General features: G+C 45.0%; 1 protein-coding gene across 2 annotated transcripts in view; it reads right to left on the bottom strand.

Annotated features, from left to right (window-relative positions):
- The window catches only part of COL4A6 (collagen type IV alpha 6 chain), a 447,495-nt gene that overhangs the window by 150,502 nt on the left and 273,326 nt on the right, over positions 1-23,667 (bottom strand). The window lies entirely within an intron of this gene.

The following is a 23,667-nucleotide window of genomic DNA, read 5'->3' on the forward strand; positions in this document are numbered from 1 at the left end:
GCAAATATTCATCTCAACTATGACCCCACAGTACTGGTCACTACTGAGCATGTGCATAAAGTGCAGCACCGATTCATCTCCACTATGACTCCACAGCACTGCCTCACTACTGAGCATGTACATAAAGTGCAGCACAGATTCATCTCATCTATGACTCTAAAGCACTGCCTCACTACTGAGCATGTACATAAAGTGCAGCACAGATTCATCTCAACTATGACTCCACAGCACTGGTCACTACTGAGCAAGTACATAAAGTGCAGCACAGATTCATCTCAACTATGACTCCACAGCACTGGTCACTACTAAGCATGTACATAAAGTGCAGCACAGATTCATCTAATCTATAACCCCACAGCACTGGTTACTACTGAGCATGTACATAAAGTGCAGCACAGATTCATCTAAGCTATTACTCCACAGCACTTGTCACTACTGAGCATGTACATAAAGTGCAGCACAGATTCATCTCAACTATGACTCCACAGCACTGGTCACAACTGAGCATGTACATAAAGTGCAGCACTGATTCATCTAATCTATGACTCCATAGCACTGGTGACTACTGAGCATGTACAAAAAGTGCAGCACAGATTCATCTCAACTATAACTCCAAAGCACTGGTCACTACAGAGCATGTACAAAAAGTGCAGCACAGATTCATCTCAACTATGACTCCAAAGCACTGCCTCATTACTGAGCATGTACATAAAATGCAGCACAGATTCAACTCTTCTATGACTCCACAGCACTGGTCACTACTGAGCATGTACATAAAGTGCAGCACAGATTCATCTCAACTATGACCCCACAGCACTGGTCACTACTGAGCATGTACATAAAGTTCAGCACTGATTCATCTCAACTATGACTCCACAGCACTGCCACACTACTGAGCATGTGTCATGGTATCTGGAATTTTGGTCTGACAAGCGAAGGGTTAATGGTTAGAGCCTCTCTTTGACCTCAGGGAGGGTATTTATGGCCACAGGCGAGCAACCTTCCCTGTCGTTTATACTTCATACTTGAGTGTGTCCGACCCTGTCTTTGCTAAGTGCCTCTCGCCTGTTCCCGTGTCTATGATGTGTATGATCTGGTCTGGTTTCTGGTTTTGTCTCTTTGCTTTCTGATTTGGTACCGTCCTGCTCGACACGTGTTCTGACCTTTGGCTTCCCTCGACTACCCTCTCGTCTTCTGATTTTGTACCGTGCATCCCGACCCGTGCCTGACCTCCTGCTTGCCTGACCATTCTTGTTCTGCCTGATTCTGTACCACATTGCTCCTCCTGTGTATGACTTCTGGATTGTCTGACCATCGCTACTGTATAAACCCCTGGCTCTCTGAGCCCCCTGCCCGTCACCTCAACGTCCCTGCGATAAGCTCCGCCCCCTCTGAGACGTCACAGGTCACGTGGTGCTAGGTCCTGCAGCCTCTGAGCGCTTCTACCAGTGCTCCGCCCCTTCCACAGGTCCTGCGACCTCCCAAACTGTGTTCCTACACAGGCCCCTCTGACAGCGCCGCGGTCTGAGTTGCTACGCTGTCACCGGGACCGCTGAACGGTCACGCTACCCTCCTGCAGATAAGGGTAAGCGTGATATTATAAACGACCTTTACATTTTCTTCCCCCCCCCCACTCATCCTTCTGTTACTACCTGTTCTGATATTTGTGTGTGAGTGTGTGGTGGGCTGCTGCGGTCATGGACCTGATGCAGGCATTGTCGGAGCAAGTAAAGCAGCTCTCCCAAATGTTCCAGAAAATGAGTATTGAACATCACAGTATAGCTCATACCCAGCAGCAGCTGGTTAATACTGTGCAAGGGGCTATGTCCTCCGAGAGTAGGGATGTATCCCTTACGTCCCCTGAATCCCCGGTTAAACTGCCCGACTCCTTTTCTGGAGACAAAAAGGAGTTCAGAGCGTTCCGGGAGGGGTGCAAATTGTTTTTCTCCCTGAGACCTCGCTCGTCCGGGGGAGAATTTCAAAGGGTGTTGGTAGTTATCTCCCTGTTGCGAGGTGCCCCACAAGCCTTGGCATTTTTGTTAGCACCCACAGCACCAGAACGTATGACTGTGGATGCGTTTTTTGAGGCCTTGGGCCGTATCTATGATGAGCCTGATCGAGTACGCCTGGCGGAAGACATGGTGATGAGCGCACGTCAGGGTCGGCACTCTGCTGAGTGGTATTGTTCTGAGTTTCGGCGGTGGGCAGCGGAAGTCACTTGGGACGATGCGGCCCTCCGCGGTCTGTTCCGTAGGGGCTTAGCAGAACGCCTTCAGGACGCACTAGCCCTACATCCGCCTCCTGATACCCTGGAAGATGCCATGACACAGGCAGTTCGGATGGATCGACGGTTAAGGGCCAGAGGGGTGATGCACTCCGAATCACCTCTGTTCGCTGGGAGCAAGGAGGTGGGGGCCAGTGCTATACCCATGGAGATTGGTGCCACATCCATTAAAAAAGAAAGAGAGGAGACGCCGGCGGGATAAACAGCTGTGCTTTTATTGTGGAGAAGCAGGACATTGGAGGAGAGACTGTCCGTCCTGTCCCTCATCCTCCCAGCCGTCGGGAAACTACTAGGTCTGGGTAGTGATCGAGGAGGCTGCCCAGACCCGCAGGTACCTTTTTACTCATGCCCCAAGCTGTTGCTTGATGTTGAACTGCTGGTAGACAAATGTCGTTTTTTTCCACAGCTTTGGTGGACTGCGGTTCTTCACTTAACCTGGTCAGTGCCAGCACCGTCTCCAGGGTTAAGATCGGGACAGTCAGGTTAGAGACCCCGTTGAAAATCGTGGCAATTGACTCCTCCCCTCTCACCCGTTCGGGGATTTGTTATGCCACCAATACCTTTGTGTTACAGGTTGGCTCGTCCCATGTGGAGGAGATAAGATGTTTCATTATGGATAATCTACCGGAAGAGCTGGTGTTGGGTATGCCGTGGCTTCAGTGGCACAACCCGGTAATTGACTGGGAAAGGAGGGTTATTGTTAAATGGGGTCTGAAATGTAATGACTGTTCCTATAAAGCTGTGTGTTGTGTTTCCCCTGCAAAACCTGTCTTGGAGTCTTCTGTGTGTCTGGAGGGCATTCCGGAGTGCCTGAAAGACTTCGAGGATGTGTTCTCCGAAAGCGAGGCTGAGGCATTATCACAACATAGGCCTTTTGACTGCAACATTGATTTAGTCCCAGGGGCCAAATTACCCAAAGCCCGTCTGTTTAATTTATCAGGGCCTGAACGTTTGGCCATGAAAGAATATATAAAGGAAAGTCTCCGTAAAGGGAATATCAGACCTTCCCTCTCCCCAATAGCAGCGGGGTTCTTCTTTGTTAAAAAGAAAGATGGTGGCCTGCGTCCCTGCCTCGACTTTCGGGAACTTAATAAAATCACTGTTAAAAATGCATATCCCTTACCGCTGATTCCCGATCTGTGCAATCAACTCTCGGGAGCAAAATGGTTCTCCAAACTGGACCTTAGGGGGGCTTATAATCTTATTAGGATTAAAGAGGGGGATGAATGGAAAACGGCTTTCTTACTACTGAAGGGTTGTTTGAGAATCTTGTGATGCCATTCGGTCTCGCCAACGCACCAGCAGTTTTTCAGAATTTTATTAATGTGATTTTTGCGGACCTGATTGACCGCTTTGTTGTCATTTATTTAGATCATATCTTGGTTTTCTCCACAGACGAACAGTCTCACCTATCTCATGTTAAAATTGTTCTCCAGAGAACCAATTGTTTGTTAAATTAGAAAAGTGTACCTTTTTTGTGCAGGAGCAAACTTTTCTAGGGCTAATTATTTCTCCACAGGGGTTTCGTATGGATCCCAAGAAGGTGCAGGCCATTGGAGATTGGGTCCAGCCACAGGACCTTCCCTGTCGTTTATACTTCATACTTGAGTGTGTCCGACCCTGTCTTTGCTAAGTGCCTCTCGCCTGTTCCCGTGTCTATGGTGTGTATGATCTGGTCTGGTTTCTGGTTTTGTCTCTTGGCTTTCTGATTTGGTACCGTCTTGCTCGACCCGTGTTCTGACCTTTGGCTTCCCTCGACTACCCTCTCGTCTTCTGATTTTGTACCGTGCAGCCTGACCCGTGCCTGACCTCCTGCTTGCCTGACCATTCTTGTTCTGCCTGATTCTGTACCACATTGCTCCTCCTGTGTATGACTTCTGGATTGTCTGACCATCGCTACTGTATAAACCCCTGGCTCTCTGAGCCCCCTGCCTGTCACCTCAGCGTCCCTGCGATAAGCTCCGCCCCCTCTGACGTCACAGGTCACGTGGTGCTAGGTCCTGCAGCCTCTGAGCGCTTCTACCAGCGCTCTGCCCCTTCCACAGGTCCTGCGACCTCCCAAACTGTGTTCCTACACAGGCCCCTCTGACAGCGCCGCGGTCTGAGTTGCTACGCTGTCGCCAGGACCGCTGACCAGTCACGCTACCCTCCTGCAGATAAGGGTAAGCGTGATAGCATGTAAATGCAGTGCAGCACAGATTCATCTCAAATATGACTCCACAGCACTGGTCACTACTGAGCATGCACAAAAAGTGCAACACAGATTCATCTCATCTATGACTCCACAGCACTGGTGACTACTGAGCATGTGCATAAAGTGTAGCATAGATTCAGCTCATCTATGACTCCATAGCACTGGTGACTACTGAGCATGTGCATAAAGTGCAGCACAGATTCCTCTCACCTGACTCCACAGCCCAGGTCACTATTGAGCATGTACATAAAGTGCAGCACAGATTCATCTCAACTATGACTCCACAGCACTGGTCACTACTGAGCATGTACATAAAGTGCAGGACAGATTCATCTCAACTCAGACTCCACAGCACTGCCTCCCTACTGAGCAAGTATATAAAGTGCAGCAAAGATTCATCTCAACTATGACCCCACAGTACTGGTCACTACTGAGCATGTGCATAAAGTGCAGCACCGATTCATCTCCACTATGACTCCACAGCACTGCCTCACTACTGAGCATGTACATAAAGTGCAGCACAGATTCATCTCATCTATGACTCTAAAGCACTGCCTCACTACTGAGCATGTACATAAAGTGCAGCACAGATTCATCTCAACTATGACTCCATAGCACTGGTCACTACTGAGCATGTACATAAAGTGCAACACAGATTCATCTCATCTATGACTCCACAGCCCTGCCTCACTACTGAGCATGTACATAAAGTGCAGCACAGATTCATCTCAACTATGACCCCACAGCAGTGGTCACTACTGAGCATGTACATAAAGTGCAGCACATCTCAGCTATTACTTCAAAGCATCGGTCACTACTGAGCATGTACATAAAGAGCAGCACAGATTCATCTCATCTATGACTCCACAGCCCTGCCTAATTACTGAGCATGTACATAAAGTTCAGCACAGATTCATCTCAACTATGACTCCACAGCACTGGTCACTACTGAGCATGTACATAAAGTGCAGCACAGATTCATCTAATCTATGACTCTACAGCACTGCCTCAGTACTGAGCATGTACATAAAGTGCAGCACAGATTCATCTCAACTATGACTCCACAGCACTGGCCACTACTGAGCATGTACATAAAGTGCAGCACAGATTCATCTAATCTACGACCCGACAGCACTGGTCATTACTGAGCATGTACATAAAGTGCAGCACAGATTCATCTCAACTATGACTCCACAGCACTGGTCACTACTGAGCATGTACATAAAGTGCAGCACAGATTCATCTCCTCTACTACTCCACAGCACTGGTCACTACTGAGCATGTACATAAAGAGCAGCACAGATTCATCTCATCTACGACCCCACAGCACTGATCACTACTGAGCATGTACATAAAGTGCAGCACAGATTCATCTCAGCTATTACTCCACAGCACTGGTCACTACTGAGCATGGAGATTAAATGCAGCACTGATTCATCTCAAGTATGACCCAACTATGACCCCACAGCACTGCCTCACTACTGAGCATGTACATAAAGTTCAGCACTGATTCATCTCAACTATGACTCCACAGCACTGCCTCACTACTGAGCATGTACATAAAGTGCAGCACCGATTCATCTCAACTATGACCCCACAGCACTGGTCTCTACTGAGCATGTACATAAAGTGCAGCACAGATTCATCTAATCTATGACTCTACAGCACTGCCTCAGTACTGAGCATGTACATAAAGTGCAGCACAGATTCATCTCAACTATGACTCCACAGCACTGGTCACTACTGAGCATGTACACAAAGTGCAGCACAGAATCATCTCATCTACGACCCCACAGCACTGGTCACTACTGAGCATGTACATAAAGTGCAGCACAGATTCATCTAATCTATGTCTCCACAAGCACTGGTCACTACTGAGCATGTACATAAAGTGCAGCACAGATTCATCTCATCTGACTCCACAGCACTGGTCACTACTGAGCATGTACATAAAGTGCAGCACAGATTCATCTCATCTACGACCCCACAACACTGGTCACTACTGAGCATGTACATAAAGTTCAGCACAGATTCATCTCAACTATGACTCCACAGCACTGGTCACTACTGAGCATGTACATAAAGTGCAGCACAGATTCATCTAATCTACGACCCCACAGCACTGGTCATTACTGAGCATGTACATAAAGTGCAGCACAGATTCATCTCAACTATGACTCCACAGCACTGGTCACTACTGAGCATGTACATAAAGTGCAGCACAGATTCATCTCCTCTACTACTCCACAGCACTGGTCACTACTGAGCATGTACATAAAGAGCAGCACAGATTCATCTCATCTACGACCCCACAGCACTGATCACTACTGAGCATGTACATAAAGTGCAGCACAGATTCATCTCAGCTATTACTCCACAGCACTGGTCACTACTGAGCATGGAGATTAAATGCAGCACTGATTCATCTCAAGTATGACCCAACTATGACCCCACAGCACTGCCTCACTACTGAGCATGTACATAAAGTTCAGCACTGATTCATCTCAACTATGACTCCACGGCACTGCCTCACTACTGAGCATGTACATAAAGTGCAGCACCGATTCATCTCAACTATGACCCCACAGCACTGGTCTCTACTGAGCATGTACATAACGTGCAGCACAGATTCATCTAATCTATGACTCTACAGCACTGCCTCAGTACTGAGCATGTACATAAAGTGCAGCACAGATTCATCTCAACTATGACTCCACAGCACTGGTCACTACTGAGCATGTACACAAAGTGCAGCACAGATTCATCTCATCTGACTCCACAGCACTGGTCACTACTGAGCATGTACATAAAGTGCAGCACAGAATCATCTCATCTACGACCCCACAGCACTGGTCACTACTGAGCATGTACATAAAGTGCAGCACAGATTCATCTAATCTATGTCTCCACAAGCACTGGTCACTACTGAGCATGTACATAAAGTGCAGCACAGATTCATCTCATCTGACTCCACAGCACTGGTCACTACTGAGCATGTACATAAAGTGCAGCACCGATTCATCTCATCTACGACCCCACAGCACTGGTCACTACTGAGCATGTACATAAAGTGCAGCACAGATTCAACTCAACTGATTTTTTCATAAGAATTTGGGAAAGTTATAAAATGTCCTATAAATGTCTGTTCTGATCAGGAACAGAACAGACATTTCTAGGACATTTTATAACGTTCCCAAATTCTTATGAAAACATTTACAGCCTATCCTGCATTGTACTACTGTACACAACTTATTATATATTTTAGGAGTTGGTCCATTTTATACCAATTCCAACGCCACCAAAATGGACACCGGCTCTGACTCCATAGCCCTGATGCCAAGTATAGTTAAAAAGTCTATCTAGTTCAACCTATTCCTTTGCAATGCAGATTTACAGTAAGACAACAGAAAATCAGGCAGCAGCTAATTTTCCTCATCTCTAAAATCCTTTACACCATTTCCTTTCATAGAAATCAGCTATCCTCTACAAGACATAATAATGCCTCATATCAGCCTTTCCGGAGACCCTCCAAAAGGAGAAGACGCACGCTGCTCTGTGCAGATGATGGACAAGAACCACAGAGAAGCTAATTGTAGACTGATCTCTTCCTTTTGGAGGAGCCTCTTGTATGCCTGGTGTGTGATAGCTTTCTTTCTTCCAGAGTACAGCAAATCTTTTTTGCACATTTTTTCCAATGGTACACTTCCTATGAATAAGTCTTATTATATACTGCTAAGTATCTTCAATAACAGCCAGTTTCCCCTTCCCCATTATTGAACATTTTTCATTTGCATTTTGAAGGAACAATCCAGTAAAAACTGATACACTAAGCAGATTTATTAATGCTGGTGTTTTATTTGTCATCCTAATAGAAAGATCATGCGTAAATTGCACCAAATTCACTATATTCAAAAGGCACATTTTGGTGCATGTTTAGACTACCTTAAGGTCAGAAAAATAAATCTACACATCCTATGAGAAGGCTTAGATTTGCATCAAAATTTGCTGATGTTTTCTGGCTTTATACTTAATATAAATTAGTCTAAAACTTTTTGTCCACTTCTTTTTCTGGTGAAAAAAACACCCATTTTTGCACCTTTTGGCCAACACTGGGTAAAAAGTGTTTTTTTGTTTATTTGCAGTTTACAACCACAAAGACATATTGATTGGCATAGTGGTTATTTACACAAAACTGTGGGGTATTTGTAACCAATGCTAGTTGCAAAGTTGTTTATTTTTATTATTTATTTTTTTATTTCAAATGCAATAGAGCAAAAAAATAGAAACTCAAAGCAAAGGCAGGCAAAGCCTTTAGGACAATAAAGTGAAAACATAATTAACCTATTCATCAGGAGTATAATGAAGAGTTAATCCAATCCCAACTAAGGTATAGAAGTATAGCAGTATCTGTGCAGAATAAGGCGATTAAAGTTAATCTCTAATGAAATCCTTCAATTTGTATACATTTGAGATTATTACTGTATCTGTAAATATTTGTGTGTATAAAGGAAGTTTATTACCCACCTGCTGCCTGCCTCTTCTCTTTGACTGACAGGTTACTAAAAAATATGTAAGCCGTCAGTAAGGTTCAGGAGGCAGGCAGCGGATAAGGAATAAAGATAAAGGCAGGAGAGCTGCCAGTGCATGGTCCAACCACATGGTGATAACAGGTTTCCTTTAAAGACTTGTAGACCCGTTACATTTAGCGATGCACCAGCGATCCCGACAACGATACGATCTGGTCAGGATCGCTGGTGCATCGCTAAATGGTCACTAGTGAGCTGTCAAACAGGCAGATCTCACCAGCGATGCAGCAGCAATAAGCGATCCGTCGGCGGTTGCTGTTACCTTTCACACCGCAGCGATGACGATGATTTCCACCTGCGTCCATGCGTCGCCAACGACGTTGCTCGTCGGCGCCGAACACAGAGATGCACAAAGGCCAGCGGGACACCAGTGATCAGAAAATGGCCTGGGACATTCGAGCACGATCAGCGATATCCAGCGGGGGGGCTGGTCGCAGGTACGTGTCACACAGAGCGAGATCGCTAGCGATATTGCTGTTGCGTCACAAAATCGGTGACAATTTAGCGATATCGTTAGCGATCTCACTATGTGTGAAAGGCCCTTTAGTCTCGGTTCTCCAGCCTCCTCCCTTAGTGATAGTTCTGATTGATCATCATTGTCATTCTACAGACCTGCTTGTGCCTCTGTGACAGATTCAGGTCTGACAGTGTGCTTGCTCTGAAGTCAACACAGTCTAAATATAACTTTAAACAAGCACAAGGCTCAGTACATGGTTTGTGATTTTGCAGGACTGATAACAGCAGGGGCCTTACTATCCTAACTTCACAACAGGAAAATAACTCTAACTTCAAGTGCTTTGCTTTCTTCCACTAAAAGAGCTGACCTCCTTGTGTAAAGGCCCCGTCACACACAGAGATCACTAGCGAGATCGCTGGTTTTGTGACGCATCAGCGATCTCGCCAGCAATCTCGCTGTGTGCGACATGCATCAGTTACCGGCCCCCCGCCAGGTATCACTGATCGTGCTCTAATGTCTTGCGCCATTTGTTGATCGTTGGTCTCCCGCTGGCCAGCACACATCGCTGCGTGTGGCAGTGGGAGACCAATGTAACCAGACGCTGGGAGCTGGTATCCAAGGTAAATATCGGGTAACTAAGTGCGGGCGTCGCTTATTGACCCGCTATGTACCTTGGATACCTGCGTGCTCGCGCTGGGAGCTGGTATCCAAGGTACACAGCGGGTAACTAAGTGACGCACGCGCGTAGTTACCCGATATTTACCTTGGATACCAGTATCCTTGCTGGTCTTGGATCGCTGGTGAGTCTGCCTGTTTGACAGCTCACCAGCGATCATGTAGCGAGGCACCAGCGATCCTGACAAGGTCGTATCGCTGTCGGGATCGCTGGTGCATCGTTTAGCGTGACGGGACCCTAACAGCAGAACAAATTTACCATGCTGCTTACAACTCAGCAGGTAGATTAGTGAACAGGAGGGCACGGGAGATGATTGCAAGTACAGTGTCAGGCTATGAATGGAGAAGCTAAGGAAGATGATAGTTGTACACATCTTCTGAAAAAGTATATGTAAAAAGTGTGTGTGTAGTACATTTTGACATAAAACCCATAAAATGAAAGTAAGGTTAAATAACTTTCATTACAAAATCTTCAGTTTTACTCAAATTAATTGATGCAAAAATGAGTATACCCCACATGAAAAACAACATCTTGCATTTTTTATGACCTCCGTGATTTTTAAAGACAGCATTAAATGTTCTAGGCCTAGATGGAACAAGTTGGTGACATATCGCAATAACTTTTTTCAATTCTACAAGAATGACCTCTCAGAGCCCGGATGCTGGATGGAGAGTGATGCTCAACCTGTCTCTTCAGAATTCTCAATGGGTGTTTGGTTGGGTTCAGATCAAGAAACACATTTGGCCACAGAATCACGTTCACTGTGTTTTTCTTATGAAATCAACAGTGGCCTTATATGTGTATTTTGGATCATTGTCATATTGGAAAAGTGCATGTCTACCAAGGGCACGGAGTGATAATTAACATCTTCTCTTTCAATATAGAGCAGAACATCTGTGAATTCATGATACTATCAATGAAATGTAGCTTCCTGACACCAGCAGTTCTCATCAGCCCCACATAAGGACACTGCTACCACCATGCTTCACTGCAGGCATTGTAAGCCAAGTATGCCTCCTGATCTAAACCCAATCAAAACACCTATGTGAAATTCTGAAGAGAGAAGTTGAGCATCATGGAGAAGTACTGGATGGGACAAAGGAGTACAGATATGGTTGTAACGTAAGGAAGAAAATGGTGATGAGGGTGATTGTAGTGCTCACATATATATTTGTTTTTTTACTTTGAAAAGCGCCAAAACGCATTAGTGTGAAAGAAAAACCTTGCTTACACTCTACAGCTCTCATCCTTGTGTGAGCACAGCCCAAGCATCGTGATAATAACATATAAAGAGAGCCACCCACTATAATGGATAAGCATAAGAAAGTAAGGTTTTAAAATAAATCTTTTTATTAATCTTTAAAAAGTATTACACCGTGATAAATCCAATTAATGACGCCTCTAGACAAGAAACAGATCACAATAGGTTCATAGAAATAGGCACACACATGGGCTGAAAAAAATGTCCTAATAAACATACATAGGGCTTATTTAACATCTGTGAATAAAATATAAAATTCTTTCCACTGTACTACAACAAATGTTCCAAAAATATACACAAAATGCCACAGTGTTTAAAAATTTCCATCCTACAACACTACCAGGCTATAAGGTTCACAATTCAAAATATCAATTATAGTGCTTAGTGTTACAATACCTATGGAAATTGACAATATGCAGTAGGTAATACACTATGGAATCATCAATGTCCTAGATTCAATTGGAGTGACTAGTGCAACTCCACCTGCAGTTAATACCAATGCATTGCAATTAATAAATCATAAGATCACCCATTTGATGGACCCAAAATAAAGTGCCCTGGTGCCTGTAAATATTAATAGCTGACACAATCAAGCTAAAGTGCCTATATAAGATTCATAACCTAAGTAGGCGAACCGCTTGGACCTGTCACCCACCCCAAATGAATTCTTCCTCTGGGGGCGTGGTTGACAGAGAGACTGGGAATGTATTTATAATACCCCCAAACCAATTAACAGTCTTCAAATGCCACACATGATCAAATTTAAGCATCAGACCCCAATTATTCCGATTTACATTTTCGGCCAAAATAGGACCTTTCCGGTCATCTGACATAATTTCCAACACCTAGGCATACCCAGAACAGGACCTTTCCGGTCACATGGCTCAAATTAGGTACTGAGCATGTCAGGAACTAGTTAAGAATTAGTTCAATGGAACGCATTGCACTTCACAAGGTGGAAATACCCGCCCATAAGAGATCATTAGAACGCATTGCGTTCCAAAGCGGTGGCCATACTTGCCCACAGAAAAACGCCCTGCATTTGGCTTAACATACATACCGGCCCGCCTCTATATTCACCTTTCCGGTCACATGACCAGCTTGGGCACAAAGCGTATCAGGACTTAATTCTATGGAACACATTTGCTTACCGCCCAAAATTACCCACCTTTATCACATCATTTAAGCGCGCAGTGCATTAAAAAAGTGGCCATATTTACCCACATAATCGCCATATTAATTATATAAAACTTCCTTAACATAATTGGAATGGACTACTTTCAAAATACAGGCTGTATAAACTATTTAACCACAATTACATATGGGGCATATTCAGAATAGTTAATCATCTGATATAACATAGTAACATAGTTAGCAAGGCCGAAAAAAGACAGTTGTCCATCCAGTTCAGCCTATATACCATCAGTATAAATCTCCAGGTCTACGTCCTACTAAAGAATCTAATAACTGTAAGATACAATATTGTTATGCTCCAGGAAGACATACAGTCTTCTCTTGAACCCCTCAACTGAGTTCGCCATCACCACCTCCTCAGGCAAGGAATTCCAAATTCTCACTGCCCTAACAGTAAAGAATCCTCTTCTATGTTGGTGGAAAAACCTTCTCTCCTCCAGACGCAGAGAGTGCAAAGTAATATCTACTTTGCCAAGTTGAGCATCAAGGCAGAGTAGTGGACAACCCTTTTTAAGTATGTCTTTAAAATATACCATATTTATTGAACACACACACACACACACACACACACACACATATATATATATATATATATATATTTTATATATATATATATATATATATATATATATACACACACACTATATAATTGTCTAATTCTGTCTGTCTGTAATGGAAATCCCACCTCGCTGATTGGTCGCGGCCTAACTGCCGCGACCAATCAGCGACAGTTGCTTAGTCGTCGTGGCAACACAGCCGCATTGCTTATTGTACAGGCACATTACAGCCGTTAAAGGCATCACTGCTGCGTTGCTCAATACACAGGCACAGTCCTGTACATATTCTAGAGTACAATACATTAGGTAATTAGGTAACAGTAGAACAGTGACTGCAGCTCTGGGTGTAACTTGCGTACAATACATTAGGTGACAGCAGAAAAGTGAATGCAGCTCTGGGTGTAACTGGAGTACAATACATTAGGTAAGATCTGAACAGTGACTGCAGCTCTGGGTGTAACTTGCAAACAATACATTAGGTAAGATCTGAACAGTGACTGCAGCTCTGGCTGTAACAGGAGTATAATACATTAGGTAAGAGCAGAACGGTGACTGCAGCTCTGGGTGTAACTGGACTACAATACATTAGGTGAAAGCAGAACAGTGACTGCAGATCTGGGTGTAACTGGATTACACTACATTAGGTAACAGCAGAACAGTGACTGCAGCTCTGGGTGTAACAGGAGTACATTAGGTAACAGTAGAACAGTGACTGCAGCTCTGGGTCTCTGGGTGTAACTGGAGTACAATACATTAGGTAACAGCAGAACAGTGACAGCAGCTCCGGGTGTAATAGGAGTATAATACACTAGATGGTGGCCCGATTCTATCGCATCGGGTATTCTAGAGTCTCTGTTAAAATAAAAATAGTTATATACTCACCTTCCGACGACCCCCGGACTCTGTCCCTCCTCTCAGCACGCTCCCGGCATTCTCCGGTCCCAGTAATGCTTAACGAGAAGGGCCGGAGAGGACGTCACTCTCGCGAGAGCGTGACGTCATCAGCGGTGTTTCGCGCTAAGCATTACTGGGACCGGAAGATGCCGGGAGCGTGGTGAGAGGAGGGAGAGAGTCCGGGGGTCGTCGGAAGGTGCGTATATAACTATTTTTTATTTTAACAGAGACTCTAGAATACCCGATGCGAAAGAATCGGGCCACCATCTAATATAGCTAAAAAAAAATAAAGGGAACACTAAAATACCACATCCTATGTATGTATATATATATATATACACACACACAGTATATATATATATATATATATATATATATATACTTAGCTGCTTTGTTCTTGCCATAATACAAATTCTAACAGTCTATTCAGTAGGACTATCAGCTGTGTATCCACCAGACTTCTGCACAACACAGCTGATGGTCCCAACCCCATTTAGGCTAAGTGCACACGTACCGGAACTCTCGCGGAAATTACCACGAGAATTCCGGAATTCCAGTCCGCGGGAAAATCGCATTTTAAATTCCCGCGATTTTCCCGCGGAAAAACTAGCATTTTGCAAGCGTATTTAGCTTGCAAAATGCTAGCGTTTTCCAAGCGATCTGTAGCATCGCTTGGAGAACTGATTGACAGGTTGGTCACACTCGTCAAACACAGTGTTTGACAAGTGTGACCAACTTTTTACTACTGAGGCCGCCTATGCAGCATCAGTAGTAAAAGAAAAAATGCAAAAAAAAATAAAAAATGGTGTTATTCTTACCCTCCGACGTCCCGCGCATCCGTTCCCAGTAATCCTTTGCGAAAATGCCCGCGATGACGTCCGTTCTCGTGGGATCGCGATGTCTCGCGCGAATGACCACGAGACTTCGCGATCCCGCGAGAACGGACGCCATCGCGGGTATTTTCGCAAAGGATTACTGGGAACGGGAGCGTGGAGAGAAGCGGGAAGGCTGCGCGGGACGTCGGAGGGTGTGAATAACAATATTTTTTATTTTTAAATTCTTTTTTTTTACAGGGATATGGTACCCAAAGCCCGGAGGACAGTCTCCTCTCCTCCGGACCGTGGGTACCATCCGCAAATGTTCTGCTTACTTTCCGCATGGTGTGCACAACCACATGCGGGATGTAAGCGGAACAATGCATTCCTATGGGTGCGGGATCACCGCGATTCCGCAAATTAATGAGCATGCTGCGGTTTTTACCGCGAAGCGATTCCGCCGCTGTAAAAACCGCAGCATTAGCACAGCATTGCGGAATCCCATAGGAATGCATGGGATGCTTATTTTTCGCGGCAAAATCGCGCGATTAAAACCGCCGCGGAAACGCGAAAAAACCGCCACGTGTGAACTCAGCCTTATAAGGCAAGAAATCACACTTATTAAACCTGACAGGGCACACCTGTGAAGTGAAAACCATTTCCGGTGACTACCTCTTGAAGCTCATCAAGAGACTGCCAAGAGTGTGCAAAGCAGTAATCTAAGCAAAAGGTGGCTACTTTGAATAACCTAGAATATAAGACATACAGTATTTTCAGTTGTTTCGTACTTTTTTTTGTTAATTGTATAATTCCACATGTGTTAATTCATAGTTTTGATGCCTTCAGAGTGAATCTACAATTCTCACAGTCATGAAAATAAAGAAAACTGCTTGAATGAGGTGTGTCCAAACTTTTGGTCTGTACTGTATATACTGTGTATATATATATATATATATATATATATATATACTGTGTGTATATATATATATATATAGAGAGAGAGAGAGAGAGAGAGAGAGAGGTCCATTTATATGGATACACCTAAATAAAATGGGAATGGAGGGGGGAAACTTTTCAAAATGGGTGGTGACCATGGCGGCTGTTTTGAAGTTGGCCATTTTGGATCCAACTTTATTTTTTCCAATGGGAAGAGGGTCATGGACACATCAAACTTATTGAGAATTTCACAAGAAAAGCAATGGTGCGCTTGGTTTTAACTTAACTTTATTCTTTCATGAGTTATTTACAAGTTTATGACCACTTATAATATGTGTTCAAAGTGCTGTCCACTGTGTTGTATTGTCATTGCAACCCTCTTCTCCCACTCTTGACACACTGAAAGCAACACCGCAGAAGAAATGCTAGTCTAAGGGGGTCAGATTCCTTGTAGGAATGATCGGACTTGACACCCATAATGTGGTGGTGCACCATCTTGCTGGAAAAACTCAGGGAACGTGCCATCTTCAGTGTATAAAGAGGGTAACACATCATTATGTAGCAATTTCAGATATCCAGTGATATTGAGGTTTCCATTGATTAAGAATGGCCCCACTGTCTTTGTACCCCATATACCACACCATACCATCAATTATGGGTGCCAGGTCCGAGCATTCCTACATGAACAGTTTCCTGGAAAGTGGATTGGTCATCATGGGCCAGTTGATTGGCCACCAAGGTCTCCTGATCTGAACCCCTTAGACTTTTATCTTTGGGGTCATCTGAAGGCAATTGTCTATGCGGTGAAGATACGAGATGTGCAGCATCTGAAACAAGTACTTTTATTTTGAACAATTTATTTGAAGCATAAAGTTATAGTTTCTAAACCAGATGAATGCTGTACATTTTTTTTATCATACACATATGTGTAATTTACATACATCCAAATACCCAACAGAAAAAAAAATAATGCTGTTGTTACAGTTATTTATCAGCAGGGGGAGCTCATGGCTTATTCAACATTAGGAATTCCAGGTTTTATGAAGTCAGTGCATACTGGTAGACCCCACTGCCATTAGTACACTTGTAGGAACCTGCCAGGGTAAATTTTATTTGTTATTTCCTAGAAATGTGTCTATGACTGGAGAGCTAAATGCAGAGTGGCATGCAAAGATACTTCTATTGTGGCGTGAAACACCTGGCTCCATGCACACCCTGTGATGTCATGCAGGCAATAAAAGAGAGTTAAGCTAGCCTTTCTCCTAGACCCCAGTTAATGAATGTTACCACTTAATTAAGACCCAAAGTGACACGCCTGCAAACATACATTTGCTTCTTCCCTTCTTGGATTAGCATTTCTATCACTACAGATATACTGTATGCGAACATACCCATGGCACAATGTAAAGAATCTAACCCTGCGCAATAGCGACTACTCACATAAACCTAGAAACCTGCATCTGGTTGTATAGTTCAATTTCCATCTATAACTTATTAAATAGCATGAAGGTCCAATTAGATTCCCGTTTCTTTTACATAGAACACAATTCATTAGCTATCTTATAATGCTCAGGGAAATATTCCTGATATTACGATACTTTTCTTAAAGGATACCTGTCAGGGGGTACATGCTGCCCAAACTGTGGTCAGCGGGTATCAGCCTCTCGCTGTGCGAGCACATTCATGTATGTTGTAGGGAGCTTTCACAATGTGCTCAGGCTCCCGTTCACATGCGTCTGAATCTCCCACAATACAGGATTCGGGCGTATGCTCTGACATTGCCATAGACCATAATGGTGACAACAGTGTGAATGTGCGCTCTGTGGTGCATCATTTTCGGGAGTGTACGTCTACTGGAGGCAGGCACCTACGTTTTATATGACTGATGAGTTGGTTTTAAAGGAAAATTTGAAGGATTTTAAGAAAATCCATGAACTGTCCATCAAGATTAAGTACAAGGTGACTAATGATTCTGGAAAATAATCTAATTTTATTTGTCAATCTGACATTTTGATTTGTTATCCCAATAATGTATGTGTGATGTTTCTGCCGTTATAATGGAGAAAACGTTTGTCTAAACTCTAAAGGATTATTTTTATTTTTATAGACCGGCAGGCACCGAAAATAAACACTGGGTAATCACTGGGCTCAGCAGTTTGCGCCATTTGCAGCTGTGATGTCACCGCTGCACGTAATCACTGGGCTGAACAATTTGCGTCATTTGCAGCTGTGATGTCACCGCTGCATGTAATCACTGGGCTGAGAAGTCTGCGCCATTTGCAGCTGTGATGTCACCGCTGCATGTAATGACTGGGCTCAGCAGTTTGCGCCATTTGCAGCTGCGCCATTTGCTAGCATGCGCTAGTATAGACATTACTTGCTAGATGTGTGAATGGTGATGGATGTATGATTCTGGTGACTGACTCATTTGAAACCCCTTCCCTCTGATATTACGCATGTGGATAGGGAATTAGTTCAGCAGTCAGCGCCAGTCAGTGGCAAGCCTTAGGCCACTGTGCACACCGCGCCTCTACACTAGCGTCCGATTGTGCTACTCCTCACGGCACTATCGTCTTGCGGCAGTGTCCTACGCCGCGCTGCAGTTGCAGCTCTCTATGGCGCCCGCAGTAGCGACACCGCACACACGGTAGGTCTAGACGGACGCAGTTCTTTCTGCCTTTGGTCCTGCACCTGTGACCTGATACCGTGTGTGCATATATTTGAGACCTGTGACGCTAACTGGCTCAACCTTTTTGTGTTTACCCCTACTGGCATCTCTGTGACTAAATAGTGATTGCTCTGCGCACCTGGGTGACGTTTAACCCCGTGCGCATTATACCGCCATATAGCACGTCTGCCATTACTCAGCAGCAGTTATAACACCTTCTGCACAGTGGACCCCGAGCAGCGAACGCACTTTATTATTTATTTTATTTAGTGCGTTCCGCTGTTCCTAACACAGTGCACCTTAAATCAAAATGGCCAAAAAAGACCCTGCACAGTCTCCCACTGCTGAAATAGACAAATACTACCCGATACTGTCCATTATGAAGAGGGGGAAACAGAGCCAGCTTCAGAAACAGACCAAGACTCACGACCAAGACGCTCTGTCAAACCAACCATAAAGGCTGTCGAAAACTCGAAAACTATCACAATATGAAGGATGAGTTCAATGACAACCTGGACGACTTATGGGAACGAGTCACCTCCCTCATGTCAAGCATCCAACGCCACAAAAATGATGCAGCGAGTCTACAGGACACTATAAAACGGCTAGACACGGCCCATGGAAGATACAAGAGACTATCCGCAAGGTACGTTGCCTTCCTAAAAGACTCTAATATTGATGAAGCCTCATCAGAGTTAAGCAAAGAAGATTCCACAGACAGAGAAAGGGATGCCGCTGTGCAAGACGCCAAAGATAAAGCGGAGCTCCGTATTGCTCATCTGCAAGAATCAAGATCTCACAGGTCAGGTTCATCCAGACACTCTTCTCGGTCATACAAATCATCCTGCTCAACGACTTCACCCTTAGCGACAGAATACTAGAGGCCCGTTTAAACGCAGAGCGATCCAAACTAAGACGTTCCTTTACAGAAAAGAAAGCAGAGGCAGAAGCCAAGAAAGCAGAAGCAGAAGCTCAAGCAAAGATTCTTCAAACACAAATGGAGGAAGAAATAGTGCTAGCTGAAGTAAAAATACTCGAGCAAGCATGGAAGCAAAACCTCGACCCGATTTGCCTACCACCACTGGAAGAAGAGGACTCAGCCGTCCGTACCAGTGATTACGTGCAGAAACAGATATCTGCAGCACACACCTTTTCCAGCGATGTGCAGCCCAACAATGTGGAAATGTCCAAGTCAGCCCAACTTATGGTGCAAGTGTTACCCACAGCATCCGCAGAGACCCAAGACCAATGCCATAATGTGTCCCCTCAGGAGCAGCAATCATCACAAGATGACCACAAGACGCATTCCAGTCCATCTCCACAGTTCAAGCCGCTGTCATCGGAATCTCCAGAGGTTAAACCACAGATCAACCCGGCAGCAACATCATTCTACCCGGGAACAATTCACCCTTCCACGCCACACGGCTTATACGCCGGAGGGGCAACACAAGCTGACACGGTAACAAGGCGTGAAGGATCGGACATGTCCGAGATTGCCAGGTTTATGGTGAGCAGAGATCAATCAGGACTAGCCTCTCAAAAGTTTGACGACTGTGTGGAGAACTACAGAGCCTGGAAAGCAACCTTCGAGGCCACCATTGCTGACCTCAACCTATCCGCAGAACAGGAGCTCGACATCATGGTAAAATAGTTGGGTCCTGACTTCACAAACCAAATCAAGAGTCTTCGGACCGTCTATGTGGGACAAGCTGAAGCAGGTCTCGCTGCTGCATGGCTGAGACTCGAAAGAACCTATGGCAGCGCTGAAGCCATAGAAAAGTCCCTATTCAAGAGACTGCAGAACGTTCCAAGGATCAACCTTAAGGAAGCCCACAAGCTTCTGGACTTAAGCGATATGCTTATGGAGCTGGAACTTGCAAAAAGAGACCCTCGTTTGTATGGATTGTGCTACCTGGACACCGCCCATGGGGTGAACCCAATCATCTCAAAGCTGCCACATAGTGTGCAAGAGAAGTGGGCAGTATGCGTTTCCAGGTACAAAAGATCACATGATGTCACCTTTCCTCCGTTCAATTAGTTCTGCAAGTTTGTCGACGAACAGGCCCAAATGAGGAACGACCCTAGCCTAGACTTCCTGGAGTCTAAGGCCTCTTTCACACTTCAGTTTTCTACAATCAGTCACAATCCGCCAGGTTTTGAAAAAAAACGGATCCTCAATTTTTTTTTGAGGATCCGTTTTTTTCCCCATTGACTTGCATTAATGGCGGATTGTGACGGATTGCTGTCCGTTGCATCCGTTTTTTTTGAGGATCCGCCAAAAGTTGCTGTCCATCACCATCCTCAAAGATTTCAAAACGGAGCTTGTAACGTTTTTTTCCCTGGCGGATCCTCCAGACACTGATTTAATATCTCTCTCTCTCTCTCTCTCTCCTTACCGGCCAGCGTTTCCTTTAAATTTCCTCATTTTCAGGATCCGTCTCAAAACGGATCCTGTGCCATCCGTTCACATCAGTTAAGAACGGATCCGCTTGTCTAACTTTTTGGCGGATTTGAACTGATGCAAAAAACTGAAGTGTGAAAGAGACCTAACACTACAGCTCCAGCAACACCGTCATCAAGGTATGAAAGCGTCACACATAGACGAAAGGATTTGAGAAATAGTGTAAGCATCAGAAAGACTAACCTGCCACCACCTGCAGTAACTGCCGATAAACAGTACACTATTCCATCGAGGGATAAGTCTTTCAATCGTGAGTGCCCCATTCACAAAAAAACACACTCGTTGAGCAAATGTAGAGGCTTCAGGTCCAAAACCATGCAGGAGTGCAAGAAAATCCTCAGCGAACTTGGGGTATGTTTCAAGTGCTGTGCCTCATTAGAACACATGGCCAAGGACTGCAAATCTACTATTAAGTGTGAAGAGTGTCATAGTGACAAACACCCATCAGCTTTGCATCCAACCTTAGCCACCAGCGATGTAGCAGTTGGAGTCACCTCTAGTCCGGCTACAAGCCATGGCAGGGAGCCACCGAATAACGCCAAGTCTACCATGGCTGTCTCCTGCTCATGCTCAGAGGTATGTGGGGAGAGCCAAAGTGATAAATGCTGTGCCAGGATAAGCCTAATCAGAGTTTATCCAGAAGGGCAACAACCAGAGAAGGCAGTAAAAATGTATGCCATCATTGACGATCAGAGAAATAGATCCCTAGCTGGACCTAAGTTCTTTGAAGCCTTTGGAATCAAGGGACCAGTAACACCCTATACTCTGAATACTTGCTCAGGTCGCATAGAGACTAGCGGCAGGAGGGCACAAGGTTTCATCGCTTCTCCTGTCAACGGAGGCGTAGAAATACCCCTACCTACGTTAATTGAATGTGATCAAATACCCAGCCAAAGGGATGAGATTCCTACCCCAGAAGCTGCGTTCCACCAACCACACCTAAGGCACCTAGTCAGTGTTATCCCACCTATGGTCACAGATGCTGAAATCCTACTTCTGCTCGGCAGAGACAATTTAAGGATACATAAGGTCCTCCAACAGTGCAATGGTCCTGACTATGCCCCCTACGTACAGAGACTCGACTTGGGTTGGGTAATCATAGGAAATGTGTGCTTGGACCGAACAAGAGTCGATTCCTTTAAGACCTATGTACGCAGAGACGGACGAGCTACTTTCTGCAAACCATGCCCTCATCACTATGAGGTGAAAGAGAAGCCTCGAGATCCCGTAAAGCTGCCTGATGTCATTCCTTCTCCCTATGCAGACGACTTGGGAAGATCGGTGTTTCATACAACTAAGAATGACAACAAGGTAGCCCCGTCAATGGAAGACAAGGAATTTGTCAGGATAATGGACAATGAGTTCCTTAAGGATGAGACTAATCACTGGGTTTTTCCCCTACCCTTCCGAGATACCAGGGTAAGACTCCTGAACAATCGTGAACAAGCCTTGTCCAGATTCAACTCTCTCCAGCGCACACTTAGCAACAAACCGGAGATGAAAGAACACATTGTCACCTTCATGAGAAAGATATTCCGGAATAACCATGCGGAGCCAGCGCCTCCCTTAAAGGAAAACGAGGAGTGCTAAAACCTACCCTCATTCGGAGTACATCACCCACGGAAACCTAAGCAAATTAGAGTTGTCTTTGATTCAAGCGCCAAACATCAACGTGTATCTCTCAACGATGTCCTCCTCACTGGTCCTAATCTTACAAACAACCTAGAGGAGTGTTGATGAAATTCTGGAAAGAGCCCATCGCCATCACCGCCGACATTGAACAGATGTTCCACTGTTTCACAGTCAGAGAGGACCACAGGAATTTCCTCAGGTTCCTATGGTACAAGGACAATGACCCCAGCAAAGAGATGGTGGAGTATCGCATGAGGGTGCACGTATTCGGGAGCAGCCCTTCCCCCGCAGTGGCAACCTATGGCCTGCGGAGAACCGCTCAAGAAGGAGAGACCGAATATGGAACAGATGCCAAAGACTTTGTAGAGAAAGACTTCTATGTAGATGATGGACTAAAATCTCTACTCACAGAAGAAGTGGCTATCGATCTACTCAAGAGGACCCAAGGTATGCTGTACCAAGCTAAGCTTAGATTGCACAAAATTGCTTCAAACAGCCTGGCTGTCATGAGAGTCTTTGATTCAAGTGACCACGCACCAGGATTCAAGGACATAGACCTGGGACCAGACTGTCCGCCTGTGCAGAGAAGCTTAGACTTGAGGTGGAACCTGTCAGTCGACACCTTCAGTTTCTAAATCAACTGTGCAGACACACCATTCACTAAACGTGGTGTCCTGTCAGTGGTGAATAGCTTATACGACCCACTGGGGTTCGTAGCACCAATAACCATACAAGGTAAATCCCTTCTGAGACAGCTTTCCGAAACCGTCAAGGACTGGGATGCCCCACGCCCTCCTGATAAGGAACCAAAATGGGAAAACTGGAAGCAGTCCTTGTGTGCCTTGGATGAGATCCACATACCGAGATGCTACGTCAGAACCTCACTTGTTGCTAGCACTAGTAAAGAACTCCACGTGTTCTCGGATGCATCCACGGAGGCCATTGCAGCAGTTGCCTATCTGAAGGTGACGGGACCTAACAATCAAGATTACGTTGGGTTTGTCTTCGGCAAGGCTAAGTTGGCTCCCAAGCCTGATCACACTATTACCAGG

This window comes from Dendrobates tinctorius, unplaced genomic scaffold (assembly GCF_039654945.1).
Source record: "Dendrobates tinctorius isolate UK_male_01 unplaced genomic scaffold, ASM3965494v1 ptg000154l, whole genome shotgun sequence".
Classification (NCBI taxonomy): domain Eukaryota; kingdom Metazoa; phylum Chordata; class Amphibia; order Anura; family Dendrobatidae; genus Dendrobates; species Dendrobates tinctorius.